This window comes from Chelonia mydas, chromosome 9, assembly GCF_015237465.2.
Source record: "Chelonia mydas isolate rCheMyd1 chromosome 9, rCheMyd1.pri.v2, whole genome shotgun sequence".
Lineage (NCBI taxonomy): Eukaryota > Metazoa > Chordata > Testudines > Cheloniidae > Chelonia > Chelonia mydas.
In genome coordinates this window covers 20,081,397-20,105,567 of record NC_057855.1, presented here as the reverse complement: position 1 = coordinate 20,105,567, position 24,171 = coordinate 20,081,397, and the positions used below count along the sequence as shown (strand labels likewise).

At 39.7% G+C, this 24,171-nt stretch overlaps 1 long non-coding RNA gene across 1 annotated transcript in view; it reads left to right on the top strand.

Annotated features, from left to right (window-relative positions):
• LOC122461756 overlaps positions 1-23,927 on the top strand; it is a 162,812-nt gene extending 138,885 nt beyond the window's left edge. The window contains exons 2-3 of the long non-coding RNA XR_006283913.1: positions 17,324-17,457; positions 22,057-23,927. This is a non-coding gene — a long non-coding RNA (uncharacterized LOC122461756). The remainder of the gene's footprint in view (positions 1-17,323; positions 17,458-22,056) is intronic.
• The last annotated feature ends 244 nt before the right edge of the window (positions 23,928-24,171 follow it).

Genomic DNA, 24,171 nt, shown 5'->3' with positions numbered 1-24,171 from the left:
CTATACTAACACTGTAAGTCGATGTAAGTTACACTAGTTAAGTTACTCAAGTTATATAATTTAAGTCGACGTAGTTTATATAGACTTAAAGCGGTGTTGACACCGCACTGTATTGGTGGGAGATGCTCTCCCGTGGACATAGCTTCCACGTCTCACTGAAGTAGATTAATTAAGCCCTCCTGTTGACTTACCGCATTTTCACCAGACTCGCCGAGGAGCATTGATCACGACCACTCCGATTTAGCCTGTAGTGAAGATAAGCCCATAATCTTTTATCTCAACCTGCTAACTTGTATGAGAACTATGAACTGTCTTCACTTTCTTCATTAGGATGTTACCACCTGTTAGTTACCATTTGTCAGCTAATGTGAGGTAAGAATACACTTTTTGTTTACTGTGGATACACCCTTTGAACTCAAAGGGACTGCACATTTTAAAAGTTAAGCTTGTGTGTAACCAAGGCCTAAGTATGGAACTACAGAGTGACTGCAGCAGAGCCAATGCATTGTAATAACAATTTCAATCCACTCTGCAACTCATTTAAGTAGCTTTAGTAGTATTTTCAGGTCTGTGGTGTACCTGTATATATCTGATAAATGGAAGTGAATCATTTAAAAATTAAAGGCAGGCTGTATATAAGGAATAATAAACCCAGGAGTGCGTTGCTTGAAAAATTCAGTTTGGCTCTACCATCGATCACAGGCTTCAATAGTAATAGTGGCTAGTGTGCATGTGGCGGTCTACTATTACATAATCAATGAAGGTAAGTAAAGCTGTAGTGCCAGACTTACAATAGAAAGTTTCCTTTCTGTTTAGTTAATCTACTGCAAAGATTCTTTACGAATGATGGTCTCCTTTAACAATTTTAGCAGCTTAAATTTTTGCAATCAGTCTCTCAGCTAAGGCTAATAAGTCAGGTGAATTGTCCCCCTGTTGAATGACTAAATTGCTACTTTAAAAAAATGAGTTAGGCTGTTCTATATTTTAGGATAGAATCTGCTGTCCTTTAGAGTGATATAAATCCAGAGTAACACCTATATCTTCACTGGAGTTACTCTAGTTTTACATCACTGTGGCAGACAGCAAAATCTGTTCCTTTTCCTTTAATTATCTCCTTAGTGTGACATTGATTTGTTAATGTGAGGGACTCATCATATGGACTGGATGTAAAAAGGGGCGTGTATTCCCGCTGTATTCCAGAAAGCTGTGCTCCTTATCAGCTCCAGGTTTGCTAGTGTGGAATGGAGTGTTGATGCTGGTGAAGGGAGGGATCATTGGATCTATGTAGTGGATAAGGAAACCCAACAGAGGGGTGCAGTTGTAAAATGACCCCTATTCTAGGTTTGTGGCTGGCAGGCCAGCCACACGGAGCAACAAAGCTGTGGCAAACCCAGCCAGACTGGGTGGTGAATTCAAGTGCAGAACTCAGTGATGTATTGCAACTTTTTAAACAAGGTCTTCCCATAAAAATGTTCACCCTTCAACCTGTGATAAACTCCAAGTATCTGGGATGTGTGTGCTCGCACTGGTATACCTCGTCAATTGTTCCATTTAAATTAAAGTAAAAAAATCTTCTAACCGTAATTTGGTTAAGATAATATCTTGAGGGCGAAAACATTAAGTCCTCTCTATTTGAGAGTCATCTGCTGTTACTATCTGACGTATTGGAGTTAAGTGAATTGCAGAGAACCAGCTCTAATTTGGATCCATGTCCCTCCTAACTTTTGAAGAGCAGTGGGAAAGTACTAGTTCCACAGCTGGTTTAGACTCTGTGTGTGTGTGTGTGTGTGTATGTGTGTATATACATATACATATACATATATATATATATATATATATATATATATATATATATATAGCTAGCCTCAGCCTACTAGCTCTTTTCCATGCACCAATCACCACCAGGTACTGGACATGATGTGTGTACACACACACACACCCCATACCGAGTGGTGATTGGTGCATGGAAAAGAGCTAGTAGGCTGAGGCAAGTGTGACGGGGCAAGGCCAGATGGCTATAGGAAAGTAGTGAGGAACAGGTATGTTAGCCCCAGGTTAAACAAATCCCTGGTACCATGGTAACCAAATGGCAGTTACTCCAAGTTAATCAAGATACCTGGGTCCAATTAAGATCCTTCTAGCAGTGGCATAGCTATGGGGGGAGTGGGGCAGCGGCTGCTCCCCCACTGAGCACAAGTGGCGCCTAGTCAATTTCTTGGCACCTTTTAAATTTTCCCCTGTTGAGGGGACGGGGGAGTGATCCAAAAAAAAGGCGCCACCCACTGCGGCACTTTTACTCACCCAGTGGCACTCCAGGTCTTCGGTGGCACCTCGGTGGCGGGACCTTCAGTGCTGCCGAAGACAACCGGAGCAAGTGAGGACCTGCCACCGGAGCGCCACTGGGTGAGTAAAAGCGCTGCAGTGGGTGGTGCCTTTTTTTTGGATCGCTACCCCTGTTCCCTCCACCTGACTACGCGGCTGCCTTCTAGTAAGCAGTGGAGATAGCTAGGTTGATTGGGACAACTGAAGCCAATCAATGGCTGGCTGGAACTAGTTAAAAGCCTCCCAGTTAGTCAGTGAGGTATGTGTGTCGGGAGCTATAGGAGGAAGCTGTGCTACTGGAAAAACTGGGCAGTACAAATCCTATCAGGCACAAGGAAGGAAGCCCTTAGGTAAGGGTGAAGTAGATATTGAGGAAGTGGGGGCTGCTGTGGGGAAGTGGCCCAAGGAATTGTACTTGTCCTGTTTCAAAAGATCAGCTACCAATAGCTGCTACTATTAGGGTCCCAGAGTAGAGGGCGGGCCCGGGCTCCCCCCAGTCTCCACAATTAATCACAGAGACTGTGAGGGAGGGTTGCTTCTTCCCACCTCCCTTTCTGGCTTATGATGAAAATGGCTCAGTAGGCTGTGACCTTTGCCTCTAGAGAGAGAAGGGCTACTGGAGGGTCACAGTGAGCCTCTGAGGCTAGCCTAATCTGCCTGGAAGTACGGGACCTACTGAGACAAGGTTGGAGCTTTGTCACACTAGCTATTGACTAGTCTTGAAACTTCCCTTTTAGGATAAGATTATTGAGAAGGTTTTGGTGGGACATCCAGACACAGAGAACTGTCTCACGTTTCCTTGGTCTTTGTTCATCTTGTTACAAATATGGGTATGTGATAACAGAGAAACCTCCCATGTAGCTTCAGTCATTAATCTCCTCCTAGATGGGTAATGATCAGATTTCTGTGATGATATTAGATCTGTCAGGCTGAATATGTTCACACTGGCCATAAAGTGTTGTTGACTCTCCTGTGCACACATGTGGATTGAACAGGGCTATTCTTGAGTGGTTTTATTTTGTCCTGTTTGAGAGATCTCAGCGGGTTGTATTAGGGAATCAGAGAATCTGTTGTAAGGAGTCTCTCTTATGGGGTGCTTAGTCCCTTTGCGATTAGACTTCTGGTGCACTTCGTGAGGCTACACCTTAAATTCATTTCGAAATTGAACGTGGTGCAGAATTCAGACTCCTGGTTCTTAAGTGGTATATCCCTAAATGGCTTGAGATACACCTATGGCATCTCTCCTTGTGCAACACTGGGTGCAGTCATGGTCATGTTCCATCCAGTGCACCTTGATTTAAAAGAGTGGAGGTTGCAGGAAATCTTCATCCAAGAAGATTCTGCTCAACAGTTCCCTTCACTTTGGTCCAAAATAGCTCACATCTATTGACCTTCACAGCATGCTGTGTTAGTCCATTTGTTTATCTGGCATTTGGGAGTGAATGTGGATATGAGCTATGGCAGGGGACTTGTTTACTCTATTATTCTGATTGTTTTGCTTCAGGGTTGAGCTGACTGGACATGACTGGCTTTTTATAGTTTATTGAAAATTCTTATGATTATGATCTTGTAGTTGCTGTCATGGTATCCACAGCTGCTAGGGATAGGCACTTTACAAAATTAAAAAACTAAATAAATTACACAACCAAGAAGGAAAGTGGTGAAAGTATTTGGCAAAGAAACATATGAACTGACACATGCAGGAAATCTATCTTCTGTTCTTGACAAATGTACTACATCACAATTGAAAGTCTTAACACTATGATCAACTTGTGTGATAAAGAGGAGGAAAGAGTAGGCTGAAGATTTGCTGTGGGGCTGACAGGGGTATCCTTCTCCCTGCATGAAGCCAGCCAGGGCTTCTCACATCCCCATTCCCTGCTAGTTTCTAAATGGGATTTTTCTCTGTTATTTCCCCCTTTTTTGCATTACTCATCTAACAATTTATGATTTGTTTTCCTCCTCTTCAGCCAGACTCAGCCAATCCACTGTTTCACATTGAGTTTTCAGTGTTATACATAAGGAATAGAAAAGGGCCTGAACAAATACTCCAGGAGGATGAGGGTCAGAATAAGAACCTAGATTCTGGATTTGGATTTTACAAAAACATTCCTGTTTCTATAATGGGCTGAAATAAACTCCCAGATCCAAACAATGCTGCCTTGTGCCAAATAATGGCCACATCCTTCTCACTGAAGTGAAGGGGGAGTTTTGCTATTGACTTTATTGGGAGATTGTATATATGCAGTGACAACAGAGTAGACTATTTATAATGGTCTAGATTGTCAGTTCTAATGTAGGCCAGAAGAGAAATTAGAAACAATATCCTCTCCTGTCCCTCTGAATGGTCATATTAGGACTATGCAGATTGCTGCCTTGGTTCTCAAGAATGCAAGTGGGCAGCAAGGGTCATCAACTGGCCATTAGAGCTGTCTGGTTATGAAGGGTGGAGTAAGGTACATCTTGAAAAGGGCTGAGGTAAATCACACCCCTTATCCTCCCCTCCCCCCCTCAAATTGATTAATGATTTGGAGTTCCTCGGTTTTTGTTGCCCAACCTGAGAGACCTTAAAGGTGCCTGATTTTCAGAAAGTGCAGAGCACCTGCCCTCTGAAACCCATGCTCCATTAATCAGAGCACACAAAAATTGAGACACCCAAAATCACTAATTGCTTTTGAAAATCTTGGCTTCCTTGGGTGTCCTAGCTGAGTGCTGTCCCTTACTAAGTAGACCCAAGTACACAATCTAGCCCTTTTGGGAAGTGTTTTTGGTCATAACTTTTGACAGTAGTCAGGAACAGCAGCTAAAAACTCAAGCTGAAATATTGCACAGTTGTCTTTGTTACGATACATTTTCATTAAGATGTTTTAAAGTTTCTGTATTGATTGGTTTGATGTTTGGTGTGCAGCAACTCCTTCAATTTCTTCTCTGTAATTTACTCAGATGGCTCTGTGGGAAAGTCGCTCCAGCACACATTTCATACAATTGTAGCCTTTCTTGTGGTGTATATTCTTCAACTGATGCATCTCTGCCCAGTTAGGACTCTGAAATTATATTTCTGAATAAAAACTTTGCCAGAACATGTGTGAAGTCCAAGCAGAGTGAAGCAGCTCATGGATTTCGCTTTGTGAATCATCAGGAATTAGGCCTGCTGCAATTCCTGTTGTTGCAACACCATTCATACAGGTTTGGTCATCTGTGTGTTGTCTCTGTGCCTCTTGCTTGCATCCTGTCCCCTGTCTAGGTCTATAGCAGCAAAGCTCCTGCAAGAAATTAAGTTTCCTGAGCTGCCCCTTTACTCCCTTCAGAATTTGGAATAGGGAATTGTTCATTTGACACAGAGAGAACCAGCATAATTTAATATGGATAGCATCAGCATTAATTTGTGATCTATGGGGGCAGAATGTGGGTTTTCCCCTCCTCTCATGGATGATCTATGGAAAGAGGCTTATGAGTCTACTACTTCCTCCAAATTAATAGATTAGATCATTTAGTTGAAGAAATAAAGGCTCAACATTTTAGATAAAAATAGTCTCAGGTAAGTCCTCTCAGGGTTGGGGGTTTCTACACTCTAGCCATGCCTCCATCCAGCTAGGCATCTTCAAAATCCATTCAGAACCCTATAGTTACTTTTTTCATATAGAAGGTCTACCAGCATCGTGAGCATGAGGGATGAGCTTAGTTTCTATGTTCTTCACAGCTAGCCCCATTTTTCTAGATTGATGAGAGCTGATTGCCTTATCCTTAACAGAATGTATGAAGGAGCATTTCTAGTCTGTCTATTGTAGGAGACAATAAAAGACACACATGGTTAATTGAGCCCAACAAGTCTATGACTATGCCCAACAAATGCTTAACCCGGTAATGTATTAAACACCCCCTAAATAGAATATAAGGCCAGAATTCTGTATGTTACTACTGAAGCTGAAGGTCAGTTGAGATGATCTTTTTAGTTTCCAATCCATCAGAGAGCAATGGAGTGGTGGCCTTCCTGGCCAAAAATGAATTATGGGCGAACAGGGGCAGGGAAATGGGCTACATCACAGGGATTGTGTTGCAGTGCCCATCGATCGATGGTCGTCCTCCTTTGGTCAACCCCAGAGCCTCAGAGTCAGCATTGGCCAGAAATATGTGTCTCCATGTTCTAGCCACATCACTACAAATATCTCATCAACTCTGCTTTAGACGGTCATAACTGCACATGCAATGCCAAGTTCAACTGTTATTTCTGTGTGTTTGTGGGGTTGTGGTGTTGACAAGAATGTCATGGGGTTTATTGGAATCTGGAGGTAACTTTTGGACTGGAAGCAATTGTATAGTTTGCACTGCATGACACGAGCTACTCAATGCAAAATATGCATGTATTTTTCACAGTTGAAATCAATGAAAGTGTGTTTCTTTCACACTGACACTTCTGGTGCTTTGTTCTGACAGCAGGGGATTGAGTCCTTGTTTTGGGGTTAGAATTCTTGTGGGGGGTGAAGTTTGGGGGATAAAATAAATTTGAAAAGTGCTCTTTTCTGCAAATTAATCCTTACCCCACCTTCTGTGTTTAGGACATTGGACTCCTAGAAAAGCCTGAGGTTTCATGATGAGATTCAGGATTTTGTTGTGCAGCAACCTGCATAGGGCTTGGTGTTCTGGACCTGAACAGGTTCATCAGGGTCATGTTTGGAACTTGGAAGTGAACTTGTTTGACCCTGGGAAGTTAGACCACTTTGGGTTTAAGCAAGTCAGTGACAGGGCATTTTTTTACCTCCATTCTTTCCACAGCAGCTGGGATACATTATATTTAGATGGCATCTTTTGTTGACTTTTACATTAAAATGAAGTGGTAGCTATCTAACCTAGCACTTGTATTGGTCATCATTGGCCACTGCCACTGCAGTGTCTTACATTTTGGGCCAGATTTTGCAATCCAAATACATACCTACATTTCTGGTGGTTTCTAGAGGTGTTGTACACATATAGTTACTGTAGGTACTTTATTATGGTATCTCTGTGGCTAGTGAAAAGTCCACACAGCTGAGAGTTCTAGAACATTTAAAAGGGGACAAAAAAAAGATGGTGTGTGTGTGTGTGTGTATACACACACACATTCAGTTCAGTGTGTATGTGTATATGCGTGTGTGTTTTTTTTCTCATGTTTCATGTGAAGGAACATAGCTGTGACTTGGAACAAGCAGACAGGAACGTGTCATGGATTATTTGTAGTAGGAAAAAGTCTGAAACAAATTATATTCCATTTAATTTTCCACAAGTATTGGATAAAATGGGTTTCCGTGTTTCAGATCTCTTATCAGATGATTTTACTCTCAGAATTTGTAGGCAAGAAATTAATGCATTTATTTAACTTTCATGAGAAAAGTAATTTCTTCTTCTGTTACCTTTTCTTCACAGTCCATGTATTTGATATGTAAAAGATAAAACCTCATTCTTGGTCACAATAGAAAATCTTGATTTCCATTAAATGTAAACATGACTTGTATAGCACCTGGCATTGTGTTTTAGCTAATATTTAATGTGATAAGACAAGGAATACTGCCCCCCAATTCAAATATAGCCTATCTTATACATGTTACATATTTCTTTCTCAAACCATTTTTAACTGGAAAGCTTAAGATGTGCTTGTTCTCTAATTACCTGAAAATTTCTCTCTCGTCTCTCTCTCAAAAGTATTCTATAAACCTATAGAATTTAATAGACAGTGATGCTCTTTCTGTAGGCTTTATGAACCATGCTATATAGCATGGATAGGGTTCTTAATTTAATTTTATAGGATAGTTCAAGAAGATCTGTAGAACAGTAAAGTTCTATGGAATTGCATAGGACTTCTCCATAAGGATAAAATGGATTCCATAAACGTTTTAGATTAATTTAATTTTTGATGAGATTAGAAATCTGAAAAAAAATGTCCCCTTGGGACCCTATTCTCTCCCCAAATGCCAATGTAGGATACTTGTAGCTCCTGGTGTTAAATAGCAGCAACAATGTGTCAATTGTTTTTGTAGTGTCATGGTTTATACATATAACCCTTCTGGCAGGCAGGCAGCAGCATCAGTCAGGGCCCCGCCGGGGTCAATGTATCTAGGGTCCCTCTTGACAAATAACTAAACTATCTCAAGCCCCCACCCCAGGAACTAAGCACTCCCTTCCAGGTTCTCTTAACAGGCAGCATTTCTCTACTCCCAAGCACTCTGAGAGTACACAAACAAGGATATCTTTGCTAGGGGAAACAGAACTTGGGAAAACCCAACAACAAATTAGATATGCAGATAATGAGTAAAATAAACCTCTGCGATCCCAGACCTGTGACCACGCCACCTAATCCACTCACCCCACCCAGTTTTCATCAGTGAGTAGTAAGTGTCTCTACAGATCTGTCTCCAGTTCCAAGGGAGATATTGCCTGGAGGTGCTGTTGCCTAATCCAGTTGAAGGAATCAGTAGTGTTATGGTGTTGGGTAGGTGGAAGCTCACCAGAGCCCACTCAGCTCCTGTCTTCTGTATCATCTTTTGAAGCAAAGTTCCCAAGGGAAGGAAACAAAGAGTCCTTAAGACCCTTGAGTAGAGTTCTGGCTGCTTGGAAATAGGCCAGGAAATAGGGGGGAAAAGCAAGAGCTTTTTCCTTTAGAGCCTCTCTGGGAGCCCACAAACTTCCCATCCAAGTGCATATTTAGTTATGGTGACTCACCATGTGTTACTATAGGAATTGTGGATAAATCAACTATGCAAATTAAGCTCTCTGTTGCAGCACTTTCCCTGTTAATTTAGCTAGCTTGCTAAAAACAGGTGGAGATGTGGTGGCATGGGCTACCCAAGCCTGCCACACCCCCCACACGCACACGTGCGTACATAGTTGCTTGTATAGCCTGAGTTGCAAATCACACCACTGACTGCAGTGTAGGTGCACTTCAAAAGTGAAAGAATAGAGAAAGAGATTCCACCCTGAGACAGATACAGGCTAGAGGACCAAGACCTGAGGAGGGGGCACTCAGAGAGAAAGGGATGGAGTTAGCCAAGTAACCATAAGGCCTTATTTTCACTTAAAAGTTCAGTGTGTATGCTGTAGAGCCTTGTGATATTGACTGTAGCTCAAATGGAGATTGTTGCTGTAGTTATATGAAAAGTTGGTTTTCTGAAAATGAGCTAAGAACCTGTGCTATTGATTGCAGGATGATTGGTGTGTTGCTGAAGTTTAATAGTGAGTTGTTACTGTAAATGTTCATACAGACCCTGTGGTATCTGGCTGTCACTCAAGCAAAATTTGATATGAAGTTTTTACTGCACACATCCTAAAACACTTTGGCACCTTTTACTGACATTTAATGCTCCAGCTTGCAGCAGCAACCTGGACAGGAAGATTGGTGTAAGATGTTTTCAATAGCAAGGGCTGGCAATACTGCCTCTGAATGTTCTTGTTAACATGGAGCTATGCTTTCTTTGCTTGTTTTCAGGCTGATTGTCACTGACTCTGTCAGTCAATTGTGTTTGTCAGTGTTCTTCATTGTCACAGTACAGATGCATTTTTTCAGTGCAATCACCATATGAGCAGCTAAATTGCTTTTGGCAGGGAGATATGGAGCTGAGTGCTAAAATCTCTCAGGAAGAAACATTACAAGAAGAGGGAGAAGGTTGTGGCATTAGCACTTAGACAAACATCCCCACTAGGAAGAAGAAAGCATTGTGGGGGGCAGGAAATGTGAAGGAAAAAAGTAATATGGAACTTTGATTGTGTGAAAAGCAGTGACTGAGAGTTGAATAGATTCAGCTGGTGAATAGAGCTAAATAATAAGGGCTAATGCTGCAAGTGAGTAAGACAATCCATGACCCTAATTTATCAATGGTTTCCACTGGTGAGTACAGTTTATTTACAGTTGGTGTGTATGAGACCTGTTGTCCCCCTGTGTATGAAAGATGCCATTCTACAGGCGTGAAACTTACTTCTTCCAGGAGGAGATGCTGCTCTTCAGGGGTGTGAATGATTACTCCTTGGGATTAAGGGAAGCCACAGCTGCTATTATCTGACTTCAGCATTATTATTGGAAATAAACACTTGTTTCTTCTTTATATTTTTATAGCAATTTTGCTTCAGTTGTTCATTTTAGTTTATATACTCATGCTATGCTATTTCACGATGACATTTTTTTCTTCCCGATTAGTGCATGTCACTGATCAAGCCCTATTTGTACCTTTCCTGATGCTATCAGTTTTTTGTTCTATTTTCATTCCCTTAATGTGGATTGGGGAGTTACCTTCTTACCCACCTTACCTTAGAGAGCAATAATAAGAAAATCAGAACATCCATACTGAGTCCCACTAATGGTCCATCTAGCCCAGTATCCTGTCTTCCAGGGCCAGGTGCCTCAGAGGGAATGAACAGAGCACATCATTTATTGACTGATCCAGGCCCTGTCGTCCAGCCCCAGCTTCTGGCAGTCAGAGGTTTAGGGACACCCAGAGAATAGGGTTGCATCCCTAACAATCTTAGGTCCATCAATGGCTATTAGCTATCTTCTGTGAATTTACCTTTTTTTTTTAAACCCTAGTTATACTTTGGACCTTTACAACATCCCCTAACAATAAGTTCCACAGATTGACTTTGTCTTGTGTGAAGAAACACTTCCTTACATTTGTTTTAAATCTGCTGCCTATTTATTGCATTGGGTGAACCCTGGTTCTTGTGTTATTTGAAGAGGTAAATAAATAACACTTGCTTTCTCTGCACCATACATGGTTTTTATGAACCTCTACCATATGCCCCCTTAATAGTCATTTTAGCTGAACAGTGCCTATCTTTTTTATCTCCCTTCATATGGAAGTTGGTCAATATCACTAATCATTTTTGCTGTCTGTCTCTGTACCTTTTCCGTTTCTAATGTATCTTTTTTGAGATGGGGAAACTGGAACTGTGCACAGTATTCAAGGTGTAGGCATATGATGGATTTATATAGAGGCTGTCTATATACTGTCGTATATAGAAGCTATTTATACTGTCGTCTTATCTATGCCAACCCTAACATTCTGTTACTTTTTTGATTGCCACAGCACATTAAGCAGATGTTTTCAGACAACTATCCAAGATCTCTTATTGAGTGGTAACAGCTAATTTAGGCCCTATAATTTTCTATCTGTAGTTGGGATTATGTTTTCCAATGTGCATTACTTTGCACTTATCAACACAGAATTGTGTCCTTCATTTTGTCACCCAGTTTAGTGAGATCCCTCTGCAACTCTTCTCAGTCAGTGCAGGACTTAACTATCTTGAATAATTTTGTATCATCTGCACATTTTGTGACCCCCACTATTCACCCTGTTTTCCTGATCATTTATGAATATGTTGAACAGTACAGCTCCTCGGGGAATCCTGCTATTTACCTCCCTTCATTGTGAAAATTGACCATTTATTTCTACCCTTTGTTTCCTATCTTTTAACCAGCTAATGATCCATTAGATGACCTTCCCTTTGATTCCTTGACTGCTTACTTTGCTTTAGAACCTTTGGCGTGGGACCTTGTCAAAGACTTTCTGAAAGTCCAAATACACTATAGCAACTGGCTTACCCTTGTCCATATGCTTGTTGACACCCTCAAAGAATTCTAATAGATTTGTGAGGCATGATTTCCCTTTACAAAAACTGTGACTCTTCCCCAATATATTGTGTTCATCTGTGTCTGATAATTCTGTTTTTGCTTGGGACTGTAACGTAGGAGGTGCCACAAATGTAAGTTGGTAGAAACAGAACTGATGGAGAGACATATTTGTTTATCACCCTAGTTCTAAAACACTGCCTCCACCATGTACCTATACAAATAAGGCGAGAATTTTGTCTTAAAGCTGGCTCTGGTGCAAAGTTAATTTTAGCATGAGGAAAAACCAGTAAGTAGTCCTTGAGAAACGTCCATGTTGGAAATCTTTCTTAGGGCTAGTCTACACTGGCAATGTGAAAGCGCTGCCACGGCAGCACTTTAACGTGGCTTGTGTAGTCGCGGCAGAGCTCTGCCAGCACTATAAAAAAACACCTCCACGAGGGGCGTACAGCACTGAAACCTGCTGCCCTCAGCGGGGTGTTTTTTCATACCCTTGAGTGAGAAAGTTGCAGTGCTGTAAAAAGCCAGTGTAGACAAGCCCTTAGGTAGCTGGGGTGGGCAGGGATGGGTGTCTCTAGCCTCTGTTTGCCGGAAGCCGGGAATGGGTGAAAGGGGGTGGATCACTTGGTGATTACTTGTTCTGTTCATTCCCTCTGGAGCATCTGGCATTGGTCACTGTTGGAAGACAGGATACTGGGTTAGATGGACCTTGGGTCTGACCCAGTATGTCTGTTCTTATGATCTTAAGATGGTATTAGGGCACTAGTCTAGGACTTCAGAGACTCTGATTGAAGTCCCTACTCTGCCAAAGACTTCCTATGTGACTTTGGGTAAGTCACTTAGCCTCTCAGTGCCTCAGTCCGCCATCTCTAAAATGGGATGAATAACAATGTCCTACCTCGCAGAGGTGTGTTGAGGATAAATACAAAATAAAAATGTGAACTGCTTGGACACTACAGTAATAGGGTCTCTATAAGTACCGAAGATAGATAAAGATTTGTAGATATTTTTCTTGAATTTTGCCTCACAGGGAATTTATAACAGATTTCCTGTTAATTAGGTTTGTCTGGTAGATTTCTGTTCAGCTACTTGTTGGATAGGGTTATTACAACTGTCCATCATTTTTGTCTTTGACAAACCTTTTCTCTCTCTTTTTTTAACACCCTGTCTTTTCATGTCATTTCCTTTAGTCTTCCTACTCTCACTTATTAATCACCCATTTAACATTATGTATTAATTTACTGAAATCCACTTTGGAATTCTTTGAACTGATTTCAGATTTGGTTACCTACAGTGTATATGTTCTGTTCACTGACTTTCATCACGTTGATTCTTTTGATCACTTGCTAATGAATTACACTTAAGAGCATTTCGATTATATTTTAAAACCTCAACATGTCCACCACCAGAATCGTATCAAGTCCCCTTTTTCTGACAGGTTTATAGCCTTAGGTCTTCTCTTCTTTCACTAGCACCCTCTTCTCTGCCTCATCATTTAATTTTTTGCTCTCTTATTCATTTCTTGTCCTTTTCCATCATTTACAATCATTTCAAAATATTCTGCTATAGTTGGCTCAGATTCTGACACTCGGAATCAGACAGAGTAGCAGTTTCTTCCATAAGTAGTTCCGCTGAGTTCAGTGGGACCATATCTGATATAAAGTACTATTCAGCCTGAACAAGGGTATCAGAATCTGACCCATTATGACCTGTCTTCTGCAAAGGACTTACCCCATCTCTGCACCTGATTTATAGTCATTAGATCAACACCATCTTGCATTAAACCATCTTATTGACGGCATTGTCATGTATGATGGCCAGTGCATAGTGGAGATGGTAAGAATACAGCTGAAGGGCAATGGATGTATCTCTTCAGTTTACAATTGAAGGAACTAAGGATAAGGATGAACTAAGTAGAATACAGTATAAGCATTATAGTTAAGGATATGAGCCGAAGCCAGCCAGACGCTATGTTGTTTAGAACCATTCATTTTCTTCTTGAGTGCCACTGACCTGATAGGCATTAATTTGTGCTCTTCAAACAGCATTTGGTTGCTTCTGCAAAATAGCAAACAATAAATACCTATAGCCAACACTTGGCCATTAACCCAAAGAACTCCTCTCTGTGCTGCCCTGCTTTTACTTTGCCTCCACTGACAATAAATAGCCTATGTACACTCACACCCAACCAAAAAAAAAAACCTTTATCATGCACTGTTTCCTAAATCTGCCATGTTTACGTTCAGAAGAATCATAAGCGGGAACATCTACAGAGCCACAGGTTCTCTGTTGAGGATGTTCTGTTGCCCCTCTTGCCGCCTTTCCCTCTGAAGTTCAACTGCTGGGGGTTTACCTTGCTACCCCCACACTTTCTTAATATAAGAATTTGTCTTAGATATTGTTGATCAGATGGATGGAATAAATTCTCAGGTTTAATACCACAAACCTAATCATGGATTCACTGGCAAACCTGGTTGCTTTAAGTCAGCTTGAACTCCTTAAATTCTCATATCACTTTTTCCTGAGGCTTCTGTGTTGTGAAAGGGTCTTAAATGATCTTTAAGAAATCTTGATCATCATTCTCTCCTTTTTATTTTTCTATTTATAGAGTTCAGTGCTGCTGAGAGTGTGTCTGCTGTCTGTCTTTAGGGGCATCTGATCAGTTCACAAGTAGTAGAACTGATAGTATGCTCTAGTGGACAGAGCAGCAGGCTAGGAGCCACAAATTTCTGACTTCCAATGTAGCTTCACAGTGTGACTTTGAGTAAGCAACATAAATTCTTGGTCTCTGTTTTCCCCAACTGAAAAAAAAAAACGGGAAAACACCTGTTTCCTTCACTAGGGAGTTGTGGGGATTTGTTGTACAGCCTTGAAAATGTAAAGAAATAGATAAGTGGTGAATATATGGCCTGCTAATAGACAATGCTGTGCTTATTCAACTATATGATAACCTGTCCATAGTTCAGTATGTTGTGTCCATGAATTGGAGCTTATATATTTTTTCCAGTTCATTTTGTTCTGTTGGCCATGAGGTTGTTACATGAGTTGAGATTTTTGTATTAAGTCTGGTAATACACTGGCCTGCTTGAGATGCTAATTCTCACTATGCAATATTTGTCCTTATGCTTCTAGTGTGTCCCAAATTGCTCATAGAGTCACACAGGGATCATTTTGGTTTCCATTCTATTCTGTATTTATATGCTTCTTTAGGGCACTATTATTCATGCTCATAGGCTTTAGTGTTCCATTTATGCTGACAACTCCCACATCTATTTTTTAGTACCTACTGACCCAGTGCTGACTCTCCCTTCGCTGCATGATTGACTTTGACATTATGGTTTGGAATGGATGTCCTCTAACTTTCTATATGCGGAAAAGAATGAATTGTAGCTCACAGGACTATCTCAATACCATTATCTATATTCCTTGTTTGTCATTGACTTTGATGGATACATTATGGTATCCAACCTTACTTTCACACTGCATAAACTTAGAAATAGCTTTGGTGACATTTGCTATAGTTACTATTTATGTTACGGTAATGAATAGAGGACCCAATTATGATCAGGGTGCCATATATTAGATGCTGTACAAATATATATATAAGAGATGATCTGTGCCCCAAAGGTCTTGCAATCTAAATAAACAAGGGATGGAAAGGGATACAACATATAAGCAGAGACACCATGTTCTTGTTTGTGTTTTGGTGGAAGGGGGGAGGTTCATTTTCCTTTGTTCATGTACCTTCTCTCCCCTCCCTCTTTCACATATATATACACATTAAGGGTCACATCTTTGGCTGGTTTAAATCAGGATAGCTCAATTAACTTCAAGAGCCCTCTGAAAAATCGGTCCATAGACACCTCAATTTGAGCACCCAAAATTATAGATACTTTTGACAATTTCAGCCTTAGTATCCCAGTGTCTCAGTCTCCCAACTGTAAAATAAGAGTAATAATCACCTATTGTCATAAAGGTGTTGTGAAAATAAGCTCATTAATGCGTATGAGAGAGAAGGTGGGTGAGGTAATATATTTTATTGGACCAATTTCTGTTGGTGAAAGAGACAAGCTTTTGAGCCACACAGAGTGTGGGAAACATTCAGACACTGTGTTGTGAGTACCATAGAAATAACATGAGGACATTCATAATTTTGCATTCAATGCAAGGTTTGCACATAAAATAGACTCTGGGACCTCACATTGCAACAGGTAGATAAAAAGAAATTTTATTCGATAACTATGCATTCACTGAATGAGGTAGGAGTCTTATGGAAAAAAATAGTATGTGCTCACGTACTTAATGACTGTATCATAATGCAGACACGCAAATGGACCAAATCAAGGTTGAACAGGCAAAGAGAATTCTGGCATTTCCTAACTTTTGATTGCTTGGTTTTGCAACCTTAACATTCTTTTAATGCAGTTTTTGATTGTAATGTGATAGAATAGAATCATGGCAATGTAGGATTGGAAGGGACCTCAATAGGTTATCTAGTCCAGCCCCCTGCAGGACTAAGTATTATCTCTAGTATTATCTCTAGACCATCCCTGACAGGTGTTTGTCTAACCTGTTCTTAAAAACCACCAATGACAGAGATTCCCCAACCACCCCAGATAATTTGTTCCACTGCTTAACTACCCTTAGAGATAGGAAGTTTTTCCTAGTGTCTAATCTAAATCTCACTTTCTGCAATTGAAGCCCATTACTTTGTTTCATATCTTCAGTGGATAAGGAGAACAATTTATCACCCTCCTCTTTATAACAGGTTTTATGTACTTGAAAACTGTTACCAGGTCCCCCCTCAGTCTTCTGTTCTCCAGGCTAAACAATGTTTTTTTTGTTTGTTTGTTTGTTTGTTTCTTTTTTAATCTTTCTTCACACATCATATTCTCCTAGACCTTTACTCATTTTTATTGCTCTCCTCTGGACTTTCTACAATTTTTCCACATCTTTCTTGAAGTGTGGTGCCTAGAACTAAACACAATACTCTAGTTGCAGCCTTATCATTGCTGATTAGAGTGGAAGAATTACTAATTGTGTCTTGTTTACAACCCTCCTGCTAGTACATCCAAGAATGATATTCACTTTTTTTGCAAAAGTATTGAATTGTTGATTCATATTTAGTTTGTGGTACACTATAACCCCCAGATACTTTTCTGCACTACTCCTTTGTAGGCAGTCATTTCCCATTTTGTATTTGTGCTACTGATTATTCCTTTCTAAATGTATTACTTTGCATTTGTCCTTATTGAATTTCATCCTATTTATTTCAGTTTCTCCAGTTTCTCTAGATTAAGGAAAATGTCATTCTCATGCAATTAATATTATATTATGAGGAGAAAAGCTATTCAGTATAATAGTTCCATCCAAAACTTTAAAACATAATCAGGAAATATCTTTGTCACATAGGGTATTGGAACAATATGACAAATCTGCAGCTTCAGAGGTCTTCAGAAACAAGATAGGAGGTCTCCCCATCCTATATGTCAACAGTTACAGACTCTCCTGAGAAGCTACCAGATCAGTGACTCATTACAGCTAAGGTAACAATTTCATCCTGTGTTTGATGACATGCACTTCCCTACCATTCTGTTAGGTCCAACGTTGCTATAGAGTTGGCAGTTTTTGTTAGCCATCCTTTGCAGAATATAGGAGTTGTGATACTTCTAAACTCTGGTAGAAGTAATTGTAAAGGCAGTAGCCTCAAAAGCCCACGGAAATCAATAGAGCTATGTTGGTTTACATCAGCTTAAGTACTGGCCATTACACTGGCAACCACAGAGCTCCTTTGTTGGTCTATTAATAAAATAGAAACATTGAAAATACTTTTTAATTAATTGTCAACATTAATAAAAACGTTATAAAGTGCTGAGAAAGTATGCTCCTTAGGGCATGTAGATCATTGTGATGCAGGTTTTGCTTCCTCCATTCCTTCCATCCTACATTGCTTCCTCCACAACATTTTTTGGAAAGACAAAGAAGTTCCTTATATTTTGATTATAAATGTTTCCCTAAAGAAGGCAGCATTTTACATTGTTTTACAATGTGGAATTAGAGTAATGAGGCTTATTCAAAAGAATAAAGTTCCAGTGCTTGGAAGTGCCAGGATTATAGTGCTCTTTTATTTTAAATTTTGCTTGGGTCTCTACTCTGACTTTCTTTTTCACTGCTATATCTCTCAATTCCTTATTGTTCATGAGAAACACAATTCCTGATCACATTACTCCTCTATTGAGAGATCTCTTGGCTGGTTTCATGCAAAGAAAAAGATTGATTTAAAGATTCTACCACTTGCATCGTGATGCACTCTGTCTGTGGGATCACCTCTGCTTCTGGAGCCTGGATTTTATAGATAGGTCCATTTGAAAAGGAGCTGTTATGTCCATATATTTAATTATCTAGGGTTTTTTTATTCAAAGACTGTTCCTGTCCTCAAACAGTAGGTGCAGGAATCATACACATTTAAAAACAAAACAAGCAAACTAAAAGAGCCAAACACATTGTATAAAACAAAGTCAATCCAATAACAGATCAAAAATACAATGGTCCCAACTTGCAACCCTAAAACTTAAACCAGTGTGCATCCTTGCATGAGACAGGGCAGTAGGATTGGGGTGTGGAAGACATCATCCTATCTGACAGTAAAACACATGTGAGGAGGCTCAGCTGGTGGGAAACTTGAGGACATTCCCCATAATGTTCTGATGGGTCAGGTATGTGGTGGGATGGAGTTAGAACCTTCACATAATAGGCTTTGCTATCTACCTCCAGATGCTCAGAGCTCCTGGTATGTGTGTGGATCATGGGGCAGCAGTGGGAGGTCAGTGATATCTGGATGAGGAACCCTGTGCCTCCACAAAAGTCCTGTCCTCCTATAGCACAACTCCACTGGATCTGTGGTATCAGGACTGGCCAGAGCTGCTTTGGGAACCCTGTTAAAAGGGGATCCTCACTGTGAAAGGTTGCTTGTGGAAAAAGATGATACAGCCATGGAAACTCTGTGAAGCCTTAAGGTGGATAATATGCATTCCTCTACTCCCCCAGCTTCATCCACTTCTTCCAGTCCCTTTACAGACACTTACACTAACAGAGGGGCCTTTGCAAGGCCCAAAAGAAGGGGGATAGTAGGCACAGAGGAGGCTGAGCCCTGTTTCTGCATGGAAGGAGATACAGGCCCAGGTTTGAAGAGTACTGTCTGCCCTTCCAGGATTTAGTTGTTGGATTTAGTGTGCATGTGCTGGCATTGGTGATCTGTGATATACAAAAGGTCAGACTAGATGTTCTAGTGGTCCCTTCTATGACTTTATGAAAACTTCCATGTTTAGAGTGGGGAAGAGGTATATTGGATATGGCTTTATTGATGGAATTCTCTTCTTCCTCACATTCTTTGATTTCAGTCTTTGGATGTATTTAGGTATATATCTTGTCTTCAGGCCTGCTTGTTTGGTTTTGAGTTTTCACTGTGTGTTCCCTAATTGGATTTGATTTCACAGGCTATCTACAGCTTCACAATGTTGACAAAGAGGGTGCTGAGCTGTAAGCAATGAATGTTTTATCTTCTTAATCTTGATTTGTCATCATGACTGTTTGCACTGTTTGTTCTATAGTTAGATTCATTTTCACTTTAATGGGAGAATCTTGACCATATTCGTGAACTTCTACAAATGTTCCTTAACCCTGTAAATTTTTACTATGTTCAAAACTGAATATAGTCTTAAAAACTAACTTACTCTTTAACCATTTATGATCAAATGTGAGTCCCCCCCCACAAAGAAATGAGTTTTGTTCTGGGCACTTTCACAATAGCTGTAGAGGAATGAAATCTCCCCAACAAGCAACAAACTGAACACCTGCTCCATAACTTCTCCTAAACTCTAGTGGGGTTAAGGATCACAGAGAACCACCATATAGCAGTGCTTTGTGGTACACAGAGAATGTACAATCTCCAAGCCTGGATCCTTCAATTTAACACAACTTTCTTTGTTCCACTTTCGTTTGGGCTTCGCATCTCCACAAGATGGCAACTGAGCTAGCATTTACCTTCTTTTATTGTATTTGAAACTAGACCGATCAGTTTTACTTTTATGTAGAGTCAGCCCTTTGTGATGGTAAAGAACTGTCACAGGATTGTGTTTGAATCCTAGAAGATAGGAATGGACAAGACGTGTTGTGACCACTCCATCTCATTGCCAGTGTATGACAGTACACCGTACTCCATTTTTCTAGTGTTTTATCTGCTGTAATTTTCAGTGTCCAGATGATGGAATGCCCAGCACTTTTCTTGGGAAGTTATTCTACAACTTACTATCTCTCTGTGCTGAATTCACAGCAGTACATAAAAAAGTGTGAATACCAAAACCAGCTTTCATTTGCGTCAGAATAAAATATACATAGATGACCATTACTTAGTTGCCTTCAGTTTGGCCTAAACTAACGTATTAGTGTACTTTTATTAACACGCTTTCTCTGAGGTAAGTTTAAACCACTATACCTTCTCTCCCAATTACTTTGCACTTTCTTTTAATGACCTGAAATTACCAAACATTTTGCCATTAAAATTATTATAAAGCGAGCAGACGGTAATTGTTTTTAAGTTGATGGATTTTAATTAACTCCATTTAAAAGTCTTAGAAACTGACTCTGAACACTGAAAATCAATGAAATAAAATGTTTACAAATGGACACCTAAATATATCTACAATACTAGGAAACAGACCGCAATGCTGGGCACATATATTTGCAAAGACAACACCTAGTACTGCATGTCTTTGATAATTACATTTTGGCTTCATATACAGAAAAAAAGAGGAATGCTTATTTTTATTTTTTATTAGATTAACTCTCTTTTTCTTTTCTTTTCTTTTCTTTTCTTTTCTTTTCTTTTCTTTTCATCCAATTTAGTGCAGTCCATTGCATTTAAAATATTATGTTTGTTTCATACATTTCAGTGTAAAACTACATTTTTAGAAATGTGGTAAGGGTTGGAAAAAAGGGGGCAAAAGTCAATCTGTAATATTTCCCTGAATTTTGCTGTAGCTATCAATCAGATTTCCAAAAAGTTTTAGGCATGTAATTGTTATACTTGAACTTGCACAGTAGGCATGCAGTTGTACGCTTAAAATCTGCCCCATCTCCATCATCTTGCTCAGCAGTGATGTTGAATTAGATGATGATCTTAAAAATGTCTTACATTTATATGGCATTTTTAATTCTGTACAATTTTGCATTGCTTTACTATATGTGTGTGTGTGAGCATGCATGCTCATGTAAGGCCTCCCTGAAGTGAAGCCACTTCTAGATTAGTCTTTCTTAATGCATGGTTGATCTAGAACTAGGGAACTAGGGAGCTGGATAGTAATGGTGGCCCAGGGCAACGGTTAGAGTGAAACAAGAAGCCAGGAACACACTAACCCTCATTGTGTTCTGACACATACATATCCCTGGGGGTGTCTTAGAGCCAACTATGAGGACTATGCAGAAATTCTCCCAGGCCAGGGGAACCCTAAGGTGGCTGTCTAAGCCAGTTTTACAGCCTCTTTGCACTGTTCAGTCTGCACAAAGGGAGGTAGGTGGGGTGAGCAAAGGCCCAGATCTGGCCCATAATTTTCCTCTCCTTTACAAATTTCTGTTCTTTGATGCACTAAAAAGTGGAGGTTTTATGTACCACTTTTAGCCATTGGGTTTCTGACAGTTTCTAAAATGCTTTGCTGCAAAACATGATAACATTAGATTGCCAGTCACTTATTCATGTAAATAGGCTTTCCAGGCACAAGCTAACTTTTCAAAAAATGTGACAAAACAATCACAAACCCAATTGTATGCAGTTTTATTTTGATTGTACAGAATTTGCTCCTTGTTCTCTAGTTTCAGAAAAAGCCATTTAAGTTGATTTATTTCAAGAAACAAATACAGTACAAGACACTTTCACAGAAAAAGTAAATTGTTTCAAAATGGTCATGTAAATTTGCCATACATTTACATTCTGTATTCTAAAAGAGAACTATTAAGGGTACCAGCTGCTTCCAGAAGGTTTTACAAGTGCCTATAAAGGATTTCTTTTAACATGCAGGTTTTCTGAGGATTTCAGGCTAACAGAGTAACTTCAAATAATTGTTTTGTATGCAATCAAATGTTTTACCTAGGGTCCAATTCTGCAAGGTTCAGCATCTCCTGAGAGGAGCAGAGGGCTCTCCATTCCCATTGGAAGCAAAGGGAGTTGACAGTGCTTACTATCAAACTGCACTGAGTCCATTTTATTTGTCCTGTGTCTAGGGATGAAGAAAAAAGCACCATCTGCTGACACAACTTCTCATTCAGCTACCATGTTTTTATCTTGTTTCCACTATTGACAATATATTCCATAGCTAATATAGCTGTCCTGGTATTAAGTCTGTGTAATACAGCTAGTGTAATTGTGTCCCACGTTTGGACATGGAGGTAAGTGTGAATCGTTTGGCTGGCTAATAAAAAATATATTATCCAAGGAGGTGAATGTTAAATGCAGTTCTAGTTACAGTTACTGTGACTGGTGATACATATGCCTTAATATATCTAGACGATGATTCAAGATATCTTTTTTTTTTACATCAAGAAAAGCTTTATCTCTTGACAATTCATAGCTGTAAACTAGAAACATGTTGTAAACGGAGAACTTCAAACAGCCCAATGTCCCTTCCTGTTCCTATTTCACTCATTAATGATATATCAATAGTGGGAATGGATGCAAAAGAACAAATATTTCATCTTCTTCTATTGCTGAAGAAAGCAACATGACTGGCTATCAGCAATAAACATATTAGCTTTATTAATTCCCCAATTTAAGGCTTCTTGAAATAGCCCTTGCATATAATGCCTTAAGCATTTCAGAATATTTGCACAATCTCTAATCAAACAATATTAAGAGAACTTCTTTATTGAGCCTAGAAGCAAAGGTACCAGAAGTATGTACAGTAATGTTCTTTAACACTTGCATATTTTCAAGGGGCCATGTTTACTCACACTGATCATGGCTTACTCTGCAGGTTGTTCCATTGAAGTATGAATAAGGGTGGTAGAGTTAGTCCCAAGACTCTTTCGGGGAGCTGGATGTCACAAGGACTGAGGGCCAATTCTAGTGGTATTTACATATAAAATGGGTATTCGGATGTAGGGGTATGAATATATTTATGAGGAATGCACTTGTAATGTAGCTACACAACTGAGAGTCTACCCACTGAAATCCTGCGTGTACAGATAAATGCATGCTCAGCGCTTCACTGGTTCTGTCAGAGACAGAACTTCCACTAGAGAAATGAGAGAATATAGTTATTGTTACCATAGAACTGTAACAATCTCTGAACTCTTAGTTGATTGTTTTTTTCATGAAATTGAGCAAGAGTTTCAGAATTGGGCCTGTTAATCTTCCCAACACCCAATATAATGACCCTTTACAAATACTTTGCTATACAATATATAAAATGGAAACCATTTAATTTCTTACTGATCAGCTAGCCACCATGCTAGTTCCACATCTAACACACACGTTGAAATTCAAAAAAACATAATATGTAAATCTACAACTCTTCTCTGATTCCTGTGCTTTGCTTGTGCAAGAGTGAGATGTATTTTTAAAGAACAATTCAAAATATGTTTCTCTTTTTCACTTGCATAGCTGCTTTTATCTAAACAAAGCAAAGACGAGGTGCTTGTCTGTCTGTTGCATGCAGCAACGAATTGATTTGTTATCCTACTATCTTCCCCCTGTCCCATTCTGCTCTTCACAGTGTGTTTATGTATGGTTGACTACTGCATCTGAACCACAACTAACAGGAACTGGGAACAAAAGACTGATAAAAATACTACATATATATATATAAAATAAAATAAATGTGCACGAGGATTTCATTATTGGTCCTTTTGGATAAGGGTTGTACACTGCAACTGTAAGTTATTGACTTTCAGAGGTTTTTTGTATTCTGTGTTCATGTTGGTTACTGTCAGATGTGCAGCTCAAATTATAAACGTACTTGAAAGCAGCTTTGGTTCAAGTTTGACTTGCATTTGTAAAGCTGCAAGGGTTTTCTGAAAATCTTGTATTCTCAAAATGTCCATCAAAGCTTTTTGCACATTTGTAGTTGACCTACCTGAAATATCATACATATTTTGACACTGCTTTTCACTGGTGAATTTGGAGTTTGAACCACGTTTTGTGTGAAAGCTTTCAGTATGGCTCGTAGAACTACCCGCTATTGAGTTCCAACTGCAATTGCTAGACCTTT